Source organism: Somniosus microcephalus, chromosome 7 (assembly GCF_052327205.1).
Source record: "Somniosus microcephalus isolate GS21.2 chromosome 7, FLI_Smic_1.0, whole genome shotgun sequence".
In the NCBI taxonomy this organism is placed as follows: Eukaryota; Metazoa; Chordata; class Chondrichthyes; order Squaliformes; family Somniosidae; genus Somniosus; species Somniosus microcephalus.
The window spans coordinates 72,541,251-72,559,153 of NC_140993.1; the positions used below are offsets into that span (position 1 = coordinate 72,541,251).

At 53.4% G+C, this 17,903-nt stretch overlaps 1 protein-coding gene across 2 annotated transcripts in view; it reads right to left on the minus strand.

Annotated features, from left to right (window-relative positions):
* slc35d4 (solute carrier family 35 member D4) overlaps positions 1-17,903 on the minus strand; it is a 289,967-nt gene that overhangs the window by 10,263 nt on the left and 261,801 nt on the right. The window lies entirely within an intron of this gene.

The following is a 17,903-nucleotide window of genomic DNA, read 5'->3' on the forward strand; positions in this document are numbered from 1 at the left end:
ATAAATTACATCTACTGCATTATCATTGTCCACTCTCTCTGTTACCTCTTCAAAAAATTCAATGAGGTTGGTCAAGCAAGATTTTCCCTTTTGGAATCCATGCTGACTATTCATTATTATATTTTTGGTTTCTAGATGTTCTTCTATTCTCTCCTTTAGTAGAGATTCCATTATTTTTTGTACCATCGATGTTAAGCTGACTGGTCTATAATTCCCTGGACATGTTCTATCCCCCTTCTTAAATATAGATATTACGTTAGCTATCCGCCAGTCCTCTGGCACTGCAACTTTTTCTAACAAATTATTAAATATGTGTAGTAATGACTCTGCTAGCTCTTCCCTAGGTTCTTTTAAAATGCGTGGATGCAATCCATCTGGACCAGGGGTTTTATCCTCTTTGAGTTTGATTAGTTTATTTAATATATCCCCTTTTTTAATTTTAAATGCACTTATATCATTACTAATCTCATCATCCAATGTCATGTCCACCTGGAAAATGCTAGAGTCCATTATAAAAGATGTAATAGCAGAGCACTTGGAAAGCAGTGACAGGATCGGACAAAGTCAACATGGATTTACAAAAGGTAAATCGTGCTTGACTAATCTACTGGAATTTTTTGAGGATGTAAATGGTAAAATAGAGAAGGGAGAACCAGTGGATGTAGTGTATTTGGACTTTCAGAAGGCTTTCGATAAGGTCCCGCATAAGAAATTAGCATGCAAAATTAAGGCACATGGGATTGGGGGCAAGGTATTGACTTGGATAGAGAACTGGTTGGCAGATAGAAAGCAAAGAGTTGGAATAAACGGGTCGTTTTCCGAGTGGCAGGCAGTGACTAGTGGGGTACCGCAAGGATGGGTCCTAGGACCCCAGCTGTTCACAATATATATGAATGATCTGGACGAGGGAATTGGATGTAATATCTCCAAATTTGCAGACGACACAAAGCTGGGTGGGAGGGTATGCTGTGAGGAGGATGTCGTGAAACTCCAGTACGATTTAGACAGGTTGGGTGATTGGGCAGAAACATGGCAAATGCACTATAATGTGGATAAATGTGAGGTTATCCACTTTGATGGCAAAAACAGGAAGGCAGATTATTATTTGAATGGCAATAGATTGGGAGAAGGGGAAGGGCAAAGAGACCTGGGTGTTCTTGTGCACCAGTCGCTGAAGGTAAGCATGCAGGTGATTCAGAAATCAGGACCCACTCAGCAATTTTAGTTGGAGACATCAGCGGAGGAGCAGTGACGACTTCCCCATCAGGCCAGACCTGTTGGGAGGTGGATCGTGGGCCAGAAGAGGTACGTTTAAAAATTTTATTTTTGGTTTCCTTGTGGGCCAGGTGTGCTCCTCCGAGGCTCACCAAAAAAAAGGCCTTGGGTCTCCCTTGCCCCCGGCACCCTCCCGCCTACTCCCTCCGATCGCCTCCAGAGCTCCAAACCCAGCCCCAACTGACTGCCGTTAAGATCAGCCTGGCCTCCACATTCCCCAGACTCCCAATGTGCGCTACCCGCTTTGTACTCACACTCCTTTTAAAATCAGCGCCTGGGAGTGAGATTCTCATTGGGAAACCCACTGTCCCCATTTCACAACATAAACCAAAATACAGGGGCATGTGGCATGAAAGCTTTTGACCAAAGTCGTGAAAAAGCAGCAAAGCAAAACAGCTAGCAAAATAAGTTTGAACAACAACAATATTTATTGCTATGGGTCCCTTGAATCCACTTTCACATCTACCACAGCCCCCACCAACCCTGGATGCCTATTTAATATGGGTGATTCGCTAACTAAATGCTCTTCCAGGATGAACATTGTGAAGTTGAGTGCACATTTGAATGACATCATTGAACTTTCATTTTAGTTTTAGAAAGGAACTGCGATCTGTTTCAGGCAGAAACCTCTTTCAGCATTACTTCTAAGCTGAAAATCATGTGAGGCATGAACTGCTTGGCCGATATATGCAATTTTTTTTATTAGTTATTCCCATTTGATAAGAAACTCTACCTTATTGGTCCAAATTGGAAAAGTCTTTCATTTCCCAGGATCGTCAGTCCTCATCTTGATCAAAACAAACTTCACCCGAGAAGCTCAAATGAAAAACAAATAACAATTTTTAAAAAACCTAAATGGCATCTATTTATGTGGCCGAGGTTAGAAATGCAGCATTTACTGCACATCCATAGTAGTCCTTTGAAGGTGGTAGTGGACCTTCTCCATGAACCTCTGCAATCCTTATGGGGATGATGCTCTCACAATGGTGTACTATTACCAGACACTGACATACTGGTCTGACGAGCCTGGTCACCTATTTCACACTTAGCAGATAATTGCACCTGTTTGATCACAGAGTGTCTTATCTCTCTGCCAGATACCAGTGAGGGGCGGTGCTGTGTATTGGAATGTCCAGTCTTAACTGTGTTAAACTTCAGGTGCCCTTGGGGCACAGGACATTGGTCCCCGAAATTGGCCCTCATTGTGCCCATTTTACGCCCGTAAAGTGGATGCAACGAGGTCCAATTTCTAAGCCATTGTTTCTAAACATGAAAGAACATGCGTGATTGAATGAATTACTACTTTGTGGATTCTAGAAGAGCAACACTGAAGAATGAAAACCTCCTTGCCTGTGGTGTTAATAATTCATTTTTAATCCCCATAGCCAAGTAAGTGTCAAGTTGAACACATTTACTTCCCTTAGGAACAGCTAAATCTGTCTCATTCTGAGATTACATAAACATTTCTGACTGAGCTCCTTGCCATTATTGGATAGGAAGCCAACCCAGGACTAAGAAGTGTCAGTGTTATCATGGGGAAACTAGAGTCTTGAAACTGAATTAGATAGATTGCAGCATTGCCGGATATCGCAGGAAATATTAGTTTGTTTAACTTTCAACAGCAGTTGTACATTCAAATCATGCAAGCTACTGACCAGCTAGAAGCAGTCTGCACTCAGAAAGAGAGATTAAACAGACAAAGAAATAATGGGACAAAAATAAGTCTGATGCACGTTTAAACAGAATCAGATTTCTTCAGTTTTTTTTCCAATTGACCCACACTTTCCATCTCAGTTAGATACAGCAGCTCGCCAGACTTCGAAACTGGGATTTCAAAGTTCTTTTTTTTTTAACAAATTGATCTTACTCAATGTCACATGATCACTTTTTTAACTCATCATTTCATTGTTCTAAGATTGCTTTTGGTGCTTCACACTCAAATGTGTATGCAATTTGAGAAAAACAGGAAAATAACTACAGGTATACATGAATAGTCTAACTGCTTTCGCTAGATATTTTATCTTCAATCCAACATAAATAAAACATGCCAGTTTTCAAATGAGCTTTAGCTGTCCTTTCTTATCCTTTTTTCCCCTCCTCTCCTGAAGGTGACAACTCTTGCTTGGGTACATTTCCACAAGCACCAACCGCCTTCAAGGATTTCGTCTGAATGGCCATTTTTCATGACAGACTAGGGACACTATTTCTGCCATGCCCAATCTTGTCTTCACCCGACTTCCACTTGTCGGCATGGGTCACTATATGGTGGTCACAAGTAGAATCCCTTGTTCATTTTCTCTTCCTTAACCTGGCTGGCTAAAGTCAATTGTACTACCCTGAATGCCTGCTGAGATCAGATAACTGGGAGTCAAACTCAAAACCTTCTATTCTGTTTAGCGCAGTTATGTGCTGGCTTAAACTTCTGAAACATAGGGCTACCCTCCCCCAGAGTGGAGCAGTATATGGACTCACCTTCATCTTCACTATCTGGAACTCCCAATACCTGCTCCAGTCAGCGACAGCAATATTAATGCTGATTGCCCTAGTGTCTACATCCAGCAATTTTTATTTCAGATTTCTGTAATTTGCAGGTTTCTTTTCATCTCTATTGTTTGATTCACTGCCATTTCTCTTACAGGTCTGTACCCCAGAACATATTCTGCTCCTGCTCCATCTTGATTTTTGCCTCACTGTCAATGTTTTAAAAAATTTGTTCCTGGGATGTGGGCGTCGCTGGCAAGGCCAGCATTTATTGCCCATCCCTAATTGCCATTGAGAAGGTGGTGGTGAGCCGCCTTCTTAAACCGCTGCAGTCCTTGTGGTGAAGGTACTCCCACAGTGCTGTTAGGGAGGGAGTTCCAGGTTTTTAACCCAGCGACGATGAAGGAACGGCGATTTATTTCCAAGTCAGGATGGTGTGTGACTTGGAGAGGAACTAGCAGGCGAAGGTGTTCCCATGCGCCTGCTGCCCTTGTCCTTCTAGGTGGAAGAGGTCGCAGGTTTGGGAGGTGCTGCTGAATAAGCCTTGGCGAGTTGCTGCAGTGCATCTTGTAGATGATACACACTGCAGCCACGGTGCGCCGGTGGTGGAGGGAGTGAATGTTTAAGGTGGTGGATGGGGTGCCAATCAAGTGGGCTGCTTTGTCCTGGATGGTGTCGAGCTTCTTGAGTGTTGTTGGAGCTGCACTCATCCAAGCAAGTGGAGAGCATTCCATCACACTCCTGACTTGTACCTTGTAGATGGTGGAAAGGCTTTGTGGAGTCAGGAGGTGAGACACTCGCCACGGAATACCCAGCCTCTGACCTGCTCTTGTTGCCACTGTGGCAGAGCCACTAAGGGACTCCGATCAAATGTATACAATTCCCTTTAACAATATGTTAACTACAGCCTGAGTCTGTATCTTTGTATATACTGTTTGCATGTACAGAGCGCGGTCCCTTTAAGAGCGCGGGCAAACGCGATGACGTCATGCTGTTCATCACATGATCCCTGTGGTAAACCACTGTTTGTATTCCTGTTTGTCCTGTTTGTATTCCACTGTGTACATGCCTGGACATGCCTCGGCTGACTCCTCCCACAGGTCCTAGTATAAAGGTGACTGCTCCCCAGCCCTTAGTATCATGGACCGGTCGACCACGCGAGGCAGACCTCCATTCTGTTGTTAATAAAAGCCTTTAGTTACTCTTCTAACTCTCAGTCTTTTATGAGTAATTGATAGCGCATTAATTTTATTAACAACATTTTTATAATGGAGAAGATCCTCACACCAGCATGCCTGGACTTAGATCATCGGGAGGCGGACTCATCCACCAAGTTTACTCACTGGCTTAAGTGTTTCGAAAAATTCCTGACCGCCTCCGAAGCAATCAAATCGGACGAGGACAAACTGGATGTCCTGACCTCCAAAGTGAACCACCGAGTGTACTCGGTCATCCAAGACGCGACCTCGTACGCGGACGCTATCAAGCTCCTCAAGGACCAGTACACGCGCCCAGTGAACGAAGTGTACGCCAGGCACCTCCTGGGGAGTCGTAAACAACAACCTGGGGAATCGACCGTGGAATACCTTCAGGCACTGTCTGTGCTTGGCCGGGCCTGTGGTTGTAAGGATGTAAAGGCCGCCGTGTACACAGAGGAACTTATCCGGGACGCTTTTGTAGCGGGCCACAGATCCAATTACACCCGACAGCGACTGTTGGAGCAGAGTAACCTCGACCTCAACAAGGCCTCTGAGCTCGCACTATCGTTGGATGCAGCCTACCAGGGCATGGATGCCTACTCCTCTGCACCGTGGACGCCGCGGGGAATGACAGCCTGGGACACGGTAGGACTGCCTCATAGCGCCGTGCCACCCCAGCCACACCCCAACAACGGCCCAACTACCGCAGCAGTGTCCCAAGGCCAGACAGCAGTGCCCCAAGGCCAGAAATGCTACTTCTGTGGCCAGGCAAAACACCCCAGAGCGCGCTGCCCGGCGAAAAACGCGATCTGCTCGGGCTGCGGGAAGAAGGGACACTACGCTAGCGTCTGCAGGGCCAAAGCCACCCCGAACCCCAGCAGCGCCGCGTGTGGGCCATGCGGGCCGCCATCTTGGACCTCCCCGGCCATGTGCGAATCACCGGTACAGCAGCCATTTTGGACGCCTCCAGCCACATGGGGATCATGGACGCCGCCATCTTGGACGACAGCCGGGACGCAGCAGGCCCCCGACACCGCCTCATCTGATACCCGCAGCGACACACCGACCCCTACGCTGGCATCCGTTACACTGGACCAAGCGAGACCGCACCAACTGGCCAGTTCCACAATGGACATTAAGGTAAATGGTCACGATACAATCTGCCTTTTTGACTCTGGGAGCACGGAGAGCTTCATCCACCCCGACACGGTGCGGCGTTGCTCTCTCCCAGTCCTGCCTGCGCAACAGCGGATTTCTATGGCCTCCGAGTCCCAGTCGGCGGACATCGGCGGCTACTGCGTGGTGACACTCGTAGTAGACGGGACCGTGTACGATCATTTTAAACTTCTGGTCCTGCCTGACCTCTGCGCTGCCGTCCTGCTGGGGTTAGATTTTCAGTGCCACCTTAAAAGTGTTACGATGGCGTACGGTGGACCCCTACCCCCACTCACAGTCCGCAGCCAGCAGCTTCCAAACTGCCCGCCGCGCACCAGGTGCAACCTCTCCACACTCAGAGTCACCCCCCCCCAACTGTTTGCTAACCTCACCCCCGACTGTAAGCCCATCGCCACAAAGAGCAGGCGATACAGTGCCGGGGACAGGGTTTTCATTAAAACCGAAGTGGAGCGGCTCCTGAAAGAAGGGATTATTGAGGGCAGCACCAGCCCCTGGCGAGCCCAGGTTGTGGTCGTTAAGACCGGCGAGAAGCAGCGCCTGGTCATCGACTACAGCCAGACAATAAATCGCTACACCCTGCTGGATGCCTACCCACTCCCCCGTATAGCTGATATGGTCAACCAGATCGCGCAGTACCGCGTCTTCTCGACCATTGACCTAAAATCAGCGTACCACCAGCTCCCCATCCGCCCTGAGGACCGCCAGTACACTGCCTTTGAGGCAAACGGCCGCCTCTATCACTTCCTTAGGGTTCCCTTTGGCGTCACCAACGGGGTCTCCGTCTTCCAAAGGGAGATGGACCGGATGGTAGATCAAAATGCGTTGCAGGCCACTTTCCCATATCTGGACAATGTGACGATCTGCGGCCGTGACTTGCAGGACCATGACGCAAACCTCGAAAAATTCCTCCGCACCGCCCAACTCCTAAACCTGACATATAACAAGGAGAAGTGCATATTCCGCACAAACCGCCTCGCCATCCTTGGCTGTGTTGTGGAACACGGAGTCATCGGCCCCGACCCCGACCGGATGCGTCCCCTTATGGAACTTCCACTGCCCCACTGCCTCAAGGCCCTGAAGAGGTGCCTAGGATTTTTCTCCTATTACGCCCAGTGGGTCCCCTACTATGCGGACAAGGCCCGTCCGCTGATCAAGTCCACCTCTTTTCCCTTGACGGCAGAGGCCCGCTTAGCCTTCCACCGTATCAAGGAGGACATTGCCAAAGCCACCATGCACGCAGTGGACGAATCCATCCCCTTCCAGGTGGAAAGCGACGCGTCTGACTTTGCCCTGGCCGCTACCCTCAATCAGGCGGGGAGACCCGTGGCCTTCTTTTCACGAACCCTCCAAGGCCCGGAGACCAGACACTCCGCTGTTGAGAAGGAGGCCCAGGCGATTGTGGAGGCTGTGCGTCATTGGAGGCACTACCTGGCCGGAAAACAATTTACCCTGCTCACTGACCAGCGTTCAGTTGCTTTTATGTTTAACAACAAGCAGAGGGGCAAAATCAAAAATGACAAGATCTTGAGGTGGAGAATCGAACTTTCCACCTACAACTACGAGATCTTGTACCGGCCCGGGAAGCTAAATGAACCCCCGGATGCGCTATCGCGTGGCACCTGCGCCAGCGCGCAGATCGATAGACTGCGGGCCCTCCACAATGACCTCTGCCACCCGGGGGTCACCAGGTTCTTCCACTTCATCAAGGCCCGCAACCTGCCTTACTCTATTGAGGAGGTCAGGACCATGACCAGGAACTGCCAAGTCTGCGCTGAGTGCAAACCGCACTTTTATAGACCAGACAGGGCCCACCTGATAAAAGCCACTCGCCCCTTCGAGCGCCTGAGCGTCGATTTTAAAGGGCCTCTCCCCTCCTCCGACCGCAATGTGTACTTCCTCAATATTATTGATGAGTACTCCCGTTTCCCGTTCGCCTTCCCCTGCCCGGACATGACCAGTGCCACGGTCATTAAATGTCTGAACAACCTCTTCACCCTGTTCGGCTTCCCCAGCTATATCCATAGCGACCGGGGCTCATCGTTTATGAGCGACGAACTCCGTCAGTACCTGCTAACTAGGGGTATTGCCACAAGCAGGACCACCAGTTACAACCCCCGGGGGAACGGACAGGTGGAAAGAGAAAATGCGACAGTTTGGAAGGCCGTCCTGCTAGCCTTAAAGTCTAGGGGCCTTCCAACCTCCCGCTGGCAGGATGTGCTCCCCGATGCGCTCCACTCTATTCGGTCACTGCTCTGCACTGCCACTAACGCCACCCCTCATGAGAAAATGTTTGTCTTCCCAAGGAAGTCCACATCGGGGACATCGCTACCGCCATGGCTGACGTCCCCAGGGCCGGTCCTACTGAGAAGACACGTGAGGACCCATAAAACGGACCCCCTGGTCGAGAGGGTCGACCTCCTCCACGCCAACCCCCAGTATGCTTACATCGCATACCCGGACGGGCGGGAGGACACAGTCTCCATAAGAGACCTTGCACCCTCGGGGGCCGCAGTAACCCACTACCCACTACCACCCCCCCCCACGATCCGATATCCAGCCCCAGCAGACGGCAGGCCTGGGCCCCGCGACCCGCTCGACATCTACGAGGACGACACGCCTGTGCCACAGCCTACGCTGGACTCGACGCCGGAAACTTCACTACCCCTGCCGTCGCCACGCAGATCACAGCGGCAGACAAGACCTCCGGAGAGACTCCAATACACTAACTTTTAATACACTTCACCCCGCCGGACCCAATTTTAAACAAGGGGTGAATGTGGTAAACCACTGTTTGTATTCCTGTTTGTCCTGTTTGTATTCCACTGTGTACATGCCTGGACATGCCTCGGCTGACTCCTCCCACAGGTCCTAGTATAAAGGTGACTGCTCCCCAGCCCTTAGTATCATGGACCGGTCGACCACGCGAGGCAGACCTCCATTCTGTTGTTAATAAAAGCCTTTAGTTACTCTTCTAACTCTCAGTCTTTTATGAGTAATTGATAGCGCATCAATCCCCCACCGGCGGGAAAAACGTGATGACGTCATGACGCCAGCCACGGGACCGTCCAAGCAGTCCTCGTGGAGCCTCCGAACTGACTAGACCTGTATTCGTAGTTTTCTTGCATCTGTTTGTTAAACTCAATGGCCTAGAAATTGGGTTGGTAGCGCCGGCGCTGAGCACCTAAAGAGACCTAGAATTGGGGCGATGCCCTATGTTGGGGTGGGCGCTATGAAGATAGCGACAACTCAGATATTGACTATACATTTAGCGCCTGCGCTAAGTGTTTGCGCGCGCCCGCGAACGCAAGCAGTTCATGACGTCATTTCAGTGTGCAACGCCTTCTAGGAGCGTCTGAGCGCATATTGGGTGGCGCCCGGAGCCTTAGTGCCATTAGTGACAGTTCGAGGGAGGGCTAACAGGCCCTTCTCGGAGTAGGGGGGCGCTATTTAAAGGGGACAGCTTTAGTGCAGATTCTTCTGCCACTTGGCCTGCTCATTGCGATCGTTGCCAGAGAGAGTTGGCGAGCTAATGTGGAGCGGAGTTCTGGGAATGTAGCTTTACAGTACTTGGGTCCTTCAAACCTGTCCGAAGCACTTGCAGCACTACACCTAAAAGCCTTTTGACCAACTGGCATCAGAATGAGAGCTTGTTTGGAGGGCAACGGCCTCATCGCCCAACACTGTGAAGGGGCAGAGAGAAGGCGGGAGAGGGGGCCGGGATTGGCCAGAAGGAGGAGGGCCAATGGAGGTTGGCCAATCCGACGGGAAGCTGCGAGGGTCTTTAGGCAGGTGACAAGCCTTGACATGTCGGAGGAGCAGTGTTTGGGAAGGCTCCGATTCTGGAGGGACATTGTTACTGATCTGTGCCACCTGGTTGGTCAGGATCTGCAGCCGCGTGAACGCTGCAGAACCTCTCTGTCCATGATGGCTAAACTGACTGATGGCCTCCATTTTTATGCCAACGGATCCTTTCAGTCAGCCATTGGGGACATTGCGACTGTCGCTCAGGTTGCAGTCCACTGTTGCATCCGGCAAGTTACAGAAGCCCTTTATAGGCGACGGCGTCAATTCATTACCTTCCCTCGGACCCTGCACAAGCAGGCGGAGGGCGCGCAGGGTGTCGCTTCTATTGCGGACTTCCCCATGGTGCAGGGGCGAGTGACAGCACACACTTGGCTTTGAGGGCGCCATGCCATCATCCTTAGGACTTCCGCAACCACAAGGGGTTGCACTCCCTCAACATGCAGCTGGTCTGTGACCACCGCCAAATCATCATGGCAGTCACCGCGCATTTCCCAGGGTGCAGCCACGATGCCTTTATCCTGCGGCTGACCTCAGTTTGAAACCTTTTTGAGGGGCTGCCTCGAAGACGAGGCTGGCTTACTGGGGATAAGGGCTATCCTCTCTGGCCATGGCTGATGACAACACTCCGTGTGGCCGACACCCCAGCAGAAGAGCTGATCAGCAGCGGCCATCAGGCGACCAGGCACAGTAAACAGCACACTATTGGTGTTGTCAAAAAGCGTCTCCAATGTCTGGAAGATTCGGGGGGATCCCTGCAGTACTCGCCGCAGCAAGTGGGACACATCGTCGTCGTCTGCTGCATGCTCCTCAACTTGGCAATTTGACGCACACAGCCAATTCCAGCTGTCCCTCAACGACCAGCAGAGCAGGCGGAGGAGGAGGAGTATGAGGATGAGGAGGAGGAAGAGCAGGCGGAGGAGGAGGAGGAGGAGGAGGATGAGGATGAGGATGAGGAGGCGGAGGAGGAGGAAGAGGAGGAGGAGGATGGAAGGGCTGCTGAAAGTGGAAGGGCCATACGTCAGAGGCTCATCTGGACTCGTCTCGAGACCCCTGTGGCGGAATGATGAGAGTCTTAACTCATGCGCACTTTGGATGTTTGAGGGCCTCTGAATGCCAGCATCACTGAAACTAGTCACATGCACCATGCCACATTGAAACTTCTGTTTATTGGCACAAAAGTCTTTCATTACAGCTAAACAACGTAATGTCAACAGAAACCATAACTTTCAAAATAACTGTGAACTGTTCGGCAAAGCTGCAAAACTCAACAAACCTTCTGCAAATATAACAACAGGTGAGGGTGTCCTTGCATTTGGACAAAAAAACATCTCAGCACCTCACTCTACAACTGGCCCCTTGAGGGAGAACGACTTCTCTTTCGCGCCCGGCCCCTTCCCTCCCTGCTGCTCCGACGTAATTGGACCCGAGTGGCGGCCTCAAGGCTGGGGGACGCCTGCTGACTGTCTGGAAGTGCAGAAGCCCCTGAGGGACGGCCTGGCCGACCTCTGGGCTTGGAGGGTGCGGACGCAGGATGCTTGCTGTGACCATGGCTGGAAGCAGTGTGGCCTGCAGGTGGTGGCAGCTGCAATGCAGGCGTCCCAGCGCTGGCATGTGCAGTGGTCTCCTGCCGAGAGAGGACACCTGCACCATGGTCGGACGACACACTGGCTATCTGAGGGGAGCGGCTCGGCTCTACCGCCACAATCGCATGCTCCACTGATTGCTGGCCTTGTATGGGACTGGAAGGGCCCGGGGTGATCCTAACTGATGGAGAGGGTGGCTACAGTGAGAGATAGCGTTGCGTCAATCTGGCTGTGGAGGAGCCCAGCAAGTGACTGTGTGGCAACAGTGAGGATCTGTGTGCCAGGTGCCAGTGCTTCGGAGAAGGCCTGGACAGTTCTTCCCATTGCTTCGGACAAGCCAGGTGCCGACCGCTCCACTGCCTCAGACAAGCCCTGCACAGACCTTTCCAGGGATTGTCCGAAGCCCTGAACAGTCCTTTCCATAGCCGACTCAAAGCCGTGGACAGTCCTCTCCATTGTTGGGCCGAAGCCCTGGATAGTCCTGTCCATTGTTGCCCCGAAGCCCTGGATAGACCTGTCCATTGTTGCCCCGAACACCTGCAGAGTCCTGTCCATTGTTGCCCCAAAGCCCTGGAGAGTCCTCTCCATTGTTGCCCCGAAGTCCAACATACTCTTAGCCAATGAATCTATTGACTCAGGCATCTTCTCCACTGCAGCCATCAGCTCCGTGTGTCTGACCTGGGCCTGTTTGCTCATCTCAGCCAGGCGACAGACCTCATCTGCACTCTGTGCAGCAGTCATGACGACCTGCCTTGCCCTCCGGGGAGACGGTGGCCGAACTTGCCTATCCCCCGTGCATTGCTGCATGCCGCTTGGTCCGGCAACTGGTTCATCCTCAGAGCGCCCCCCCCTCCCCTCCAGGGGACTACTATCCCCAGTCTGTAGATGTGTCAGCTCCCCGGATTCTGCAACGGCTGGTCCGGATTCCTCCTGGTCCTCGCCTCCGGTGGCACTGGCACTGGCAGCTTCAGCGCGTTGAGCCCGAGTTGGTGCGGCTTCATCTGAAAGTGGGAGGTGGAAGAGTGGCTTTAGCAAAAGGACAGCTTTGCTGAAAGGCATGCCAGATTGCGGCAAGGCTGTGACATGGCTGCACACTGAGGATGCATGCTGGCGGGGGGACCAAGTGGAAGGGAACAGGTGGAAAAGGTGAGAGTCTTACCCTCGCTGTCGGTAATGGGGTCGGCAGATGCAGTGGTCACAGGACCAGACAGACGTCCTCCAAGTATCTGGTGCACTCTCTCCTCCAGATCCGTCAGAGTGACCACTTGTGGAGGTCCGCCACCGGTTCGACGCTGCTCCTTTCGGATCATGGTCAGTTTGGACTGCAGGGGAAAGAAGGGGAAGTTCTGTAACATGAGGCCTTGAGAGATCATCGCATGCCCCCCATGGTGCAAGAGCCCTTACATGAGGCCTTGAGAGATCATCGCATGCCCCCCATGGTGCAAGAGCCCTTACATGAGGCCTTGAGACATCTGTCCATGTGTGTGCCCAGAAAGGGCCATGGGTGCATGCTGACAGATGGCCATTGGGGCATCATTGCAGCAGGGTGCCCGAAGTCAGCTGCAGATGGAGGGAATCAGAAGATTGCTAAACCATCACTCACCCTAACGATCCGTGTGAGGTCGTTGAATTTCTTCCTGCACTGAACAGGGGTCCTGGTCGCCATGCTGCTGGAGTTGACCCTCACAGCAACCTCCCTCCAAGATTGTCGGTAAGCCTTCTGATTCGGCCTCTTGCCATTATCCGGATACAGGACCTCTCGACGGCGCTCAACTGCAGCCACCAAGTGGTCCAGAGCCTCAGTGCTGAAGCGCTCTGCTCTCTGTCTAACCTTCTCCATGATGAACAACTTTGTACCGCCAGACAAGGGCGAGCGCCGAATCTGAGGCCTACAGGGCGCTGGGTGTTGAAGGTCAGGCTAACTGACCCACCCCTTTAAGAGCCGGCCGGCGCCTGGAGGTCTCGTGGTTTCCCGTAATTGAGATCACCTGTGCTGCGCCCGTCCGCGTCGATATTGAGTAGCGCCTGAACTTTTGCGCCTTAAGAGCACCGTGCAACGGCTGAATTACCGCCTCAAGACCCTTTGGTGGCGATGCAACCCAATATCTCGCCAGGCAGCGATAACTTTCGTCTGGCTATAAACTTAGCGCTTCGCCAGTTCTAACGCCTCAAGCGAGGCTATACCCAATTTCTAGGCCAATTAGTTTTACATTAAACATCGTGGGGGAGAAATTGGGTGGAGCCGCAAACGGGGCGCCAAGCTCACCTGGGCGCCAGATTTAGCGCAGCGATCGCCGGAAATTCAGCTTGAGCGCCCCAAGAGGGACACGGGGCGAGGCTCGAGGCGCTCCGCATCCCTCTTAGGGCGCTGAAACTGAATATCGCTGCACAACGTGCCACAGCGCCACACGCTGCGGCACGGCGTGCTGCGGTACTACAGGCCTTCCTCCCATTCTTAAGGGGGAGGGGCCTGCACCAGCACGATGAGCGATCGCGAGTGCCGGCAAAAGAGCCCGGCACCGAGGAGAAGTGCCGGGCTCTCGGAAAACAGCCGGCAATGCCGCGGGGGGAGAACAGGAGGCCGGGGATGGAGGTGCTGGCAGGCGGCCGCCGAAAAAAAACGGCCGCCCCGCAGCTCCACCTTAATTTGTGCCACTGCCACCACAGGTAGGCCCCGTGAACCGGGCGCAATTAGCGAGCGGCGCTACAGAGGTGGTCGCTGTCAAATATCGTGTTCGGGGCGGTAGCGGGGCGCTGCGCACACTGATGACGTCATCGGTGGCGGCGCAGCGCAACAGGCTAATGCCGCCATTAGCGCTCCAGCTAAATATCGCGGGAGGCGTGGCCAGTGGCGCTAAAGCCACTGAGTGCCCTCTTTAGGCGCTAACTGGTGGCACAGCCCACCGAATTTCTCCCCCTTTGATCGCCTGAGTCGACCTCAGTCTCTTGATAGGAACTAGACATTCCTACATTGGTGACCCTGACTTTTGCGAACGGTTTTCGCAGAAGGAACGAAGCATGGAAACGAACGCCATTGCATTGAAGCTACCGCAATTCTGGGAGCAACAAGCGACCGCCTGGTTCATCCAGGTCGAAGCCCAGTTTGCATTACGGAACATCGTTGCAGATCAGACCTGATATTTTTACGTGGTCTCTGCACTCGACAGCTCCACCGCGTCGCGGATCGTCAGCCTGCTCGAGAACCCCCCGGACGACCACAAGTATGAAACAATCAAGGCGTGGTTGTTACAGGTCTTCAGGCTCACGAAGTCGGAGCGCACCCGCCGACTGCTCGCTATGCCCGGCCTCGGGGACTCCAAGCCGTCTGAGCTCATGAGCCAAATGCTCATGCTCCTTGGCTCCGAACCGGAATGCTTCCTCTTCAGGGAGCTCTTCCTCAGTCAGTTACCGGAGCAAGTACAAGCTACCCTGGCCAGGTCCGAAGTCTCAGACTGCGCAGCGCTTGCTGCCGAAGCGGACAAGATTTTCGCGGTGACGCAGCAGCACTGCGCTGCCACGAGGCGCCCATCCCCCACAGACGCCACCCCAGCTCCTCAACCTTCGGGGCTGTGCTCCTGCCACGCGCGGTTTGGCGCGAAAGCCAGATGTTGCCGCCCTCCCTGCAGCTTCTCCCCCCCAAAAAAACAACTGCAACCCTGGCAAAAGAAGAACGGGTCTGACGGGTGCCCCGCGGCTGTGATGGCAATCGGAAATTCTGGCAAGCTGTTGTTCATCATCGATTCCATCGCTGGTCGGTGATTCCTATGCGACACCGGCGCACAGTGCAGCATTATACCCGCGTCCGCAATTGATGTTCAAGCTGGGAGGCACGGCCTCTCACTCGAAGCGGCTAATGGCGGAGCTATCCGGACCTTCAGCAAACAGCGGGTCCAGGTGTGTTTCGGCGGCCAGCGATTTGTTTGGGAATTTGTTACAGCCAGGGTTTCACAATCCATCCTCGGCGCGGATTTCCTGTACGCCAATGGCCTCCTGGTCGATGTGAGGAACCGGTGGCTGATCAACGCGGCCACGTTTCACTCCATTCCTTGCCACCGTGGTACCACCATGTCGCGCACCGTCTCCTGCGCTTTCCCAACTCCGGATGAGTTCGCTCGCCTGCTCGGTGAATTTCCGGACCTGACCAGACCTACGTTCTCCTCTACGGCCATGAAGCATGGTGTGGAACACCACATCACTACCACTGGCATCCCGGTCCACGCGCGGGCCTGCCGCCTCGAACATGGCAAGCTGGTGGTCACGAAGGTGGAGGTCGCTATGATGGAACGCCTGGGGATTATTCGCCGGTCCAATAGTCCCTGGTCTTCGCCTCTCCACATAGTACCGAAACCTGGCGGCGGATGGTGGCCATGCGGCGACTATCGGCGACTTAACGATGCTACCACTCCTGATCGATACCCGATCCCCCACATTCAGGATTTCTCTGCCCATTTGGCTGGGAACACCGTGTTTTCCAAGGTGGATCTGGTCTGAGGCTACCACCAGGTCCCGGTACACCCGCAGGACGTGCAGAAGACCGCAGTCATCACCCCATTCGGCCTTTTTGAATTTCTGAGGATGCCTTTTGGGTTGAAGAACGCTGCCCAGGCCATCCAGCGCCTCATAGACTCCATGCTGCGGGACCTCAAGTTCCTTTTCGTCTATTTAGGTGACATCCTCGTGGCCAGTCGAAATAAGGAGGAACACATCGCGCACCTACGCACCCTCTTTCGTCGCCTCAGCCAACACGGCCTCATTCTCAACCCGGCCAAGTGTCAGTTTGGTCTGCCCCACATTGATTTCCTGGGACATCGCATTACATCGGAGGGAGCGGTGCCTTTGCAAGCAAAGGTAGAGGCGGTGACATCCTTTCCACGCCCGCAGGCCATCAAGGACCTGCAGGAGTTCCTCGGGATGGTAAATTTTTACCACCGCTTCGTGCCTAAGGCAGCTCTGCTCATGCAGCCCCTGTATGAGGCCCTCAATGGCAAGTCTGACAAGGACCCAGTAAGCTGGACGGTCGACATGGACCGGGCGTTCGTTGACACAAAAAGCGCCCTCGCCAACGCGACCATGCTGGCGCACCCGCTGCCAGGTGCCATCGCCCTCACCACCGACGCATCAGACTACGCCAGCGGCGCAGTGCAAGAACAGTGGGTAAATGGAACGTGGCAACCGCTGGCGTTCTTCAGCCGTCAACTACGGCGAAACGAGCGGAGGTACAGTACCTTCGACCAGGAGTTGCTGGCTCTTTTTCTGGCCATCCGCCATTTCCGGTTCTTGCTGGAAGGATGTCCTTTCACTGCTTTTGTAGACCATAAGCCACTAACGTTCGCTATGGCCAAGACTGCCGAACCGTGGTCAGCCTGACAACAGCGTCACTTAACGTTTATCTCTGAATTCACTACTGATATTCAGCACGTGGCCGGTAAAGCCAACCTGGTGGCGGATTGCCTCTCCCGTGCGACTGTTCAGGCAGTCCAGCTCGGCATCGACTATGCCCTCATGGCTGCGGATCAAGCCTCGGATCCAGAGGTGCAAGCTTACCGAACCAGCCCCTCTAGCCTCCAAGCGGCCGACGTCAAATTCCACTACTTTGTGACGTCTCCGTAGGAGATCCTCGCCCTATCGTGCCAGTCGCCTGGCGTCGAAACGTGTTTGATGCCATACACAGGTTGTCACACCCTGGCATGAAGGCCTTGCAAAGGCTGATGTCATCCAAGTTCGTTTGGCGGGGCATGCATGTGGATGTCCGTGACTGGGCCAACACCTGCGTGGTCTGCCAAAAGGCCAAGGTGCAGCGTCACGTCAAAGCTCCATTGGCCACCTTCGCTGTTCCGGAGCGACGGTTCGATCACGTGAATGTGGACCTGGTGGGGCCACTTCCACCTTCTCATGGGTTTACACATATCCTTACGATGGTAGACCGCACAACTAGATGGCCAGAGGCAGTTCCCTTGTCATCCACCACTTCGGCAGATGTAGCCAGGGCATTCATCTTTTGGGTCGCCCGTTTCGGGGTACCGGAGGACATCTCTTCTGATCGTGGACCGCAATTTTCCTCTGAGCTCTGGAACGCAGTGGCTCAGGGGCTCGGCATCAAGCTACATCGCACCACAGCCTACCATCCACAGGCAAACGGCCTGTGCGAACGGTTTCACAGGTCGCTTAAAGCCGCACTGAGGGCCAGCCTCCAAGGCGCTGGATGGGTGGACAGGCTACCATGGGTCCTGTTGGGTCTTCGCACGGCACCCAAGGAAGATCTCTCATCCTCGGCAGAGCTCGTCTATGGCCAGCCGCTACGCGTACCAGGGGATTTCCTTCCGACTCCAACAGAGCCATGGTCCGCATCCAATCAACTCATCAGCCACCTGGAGGCGCCAGGTGT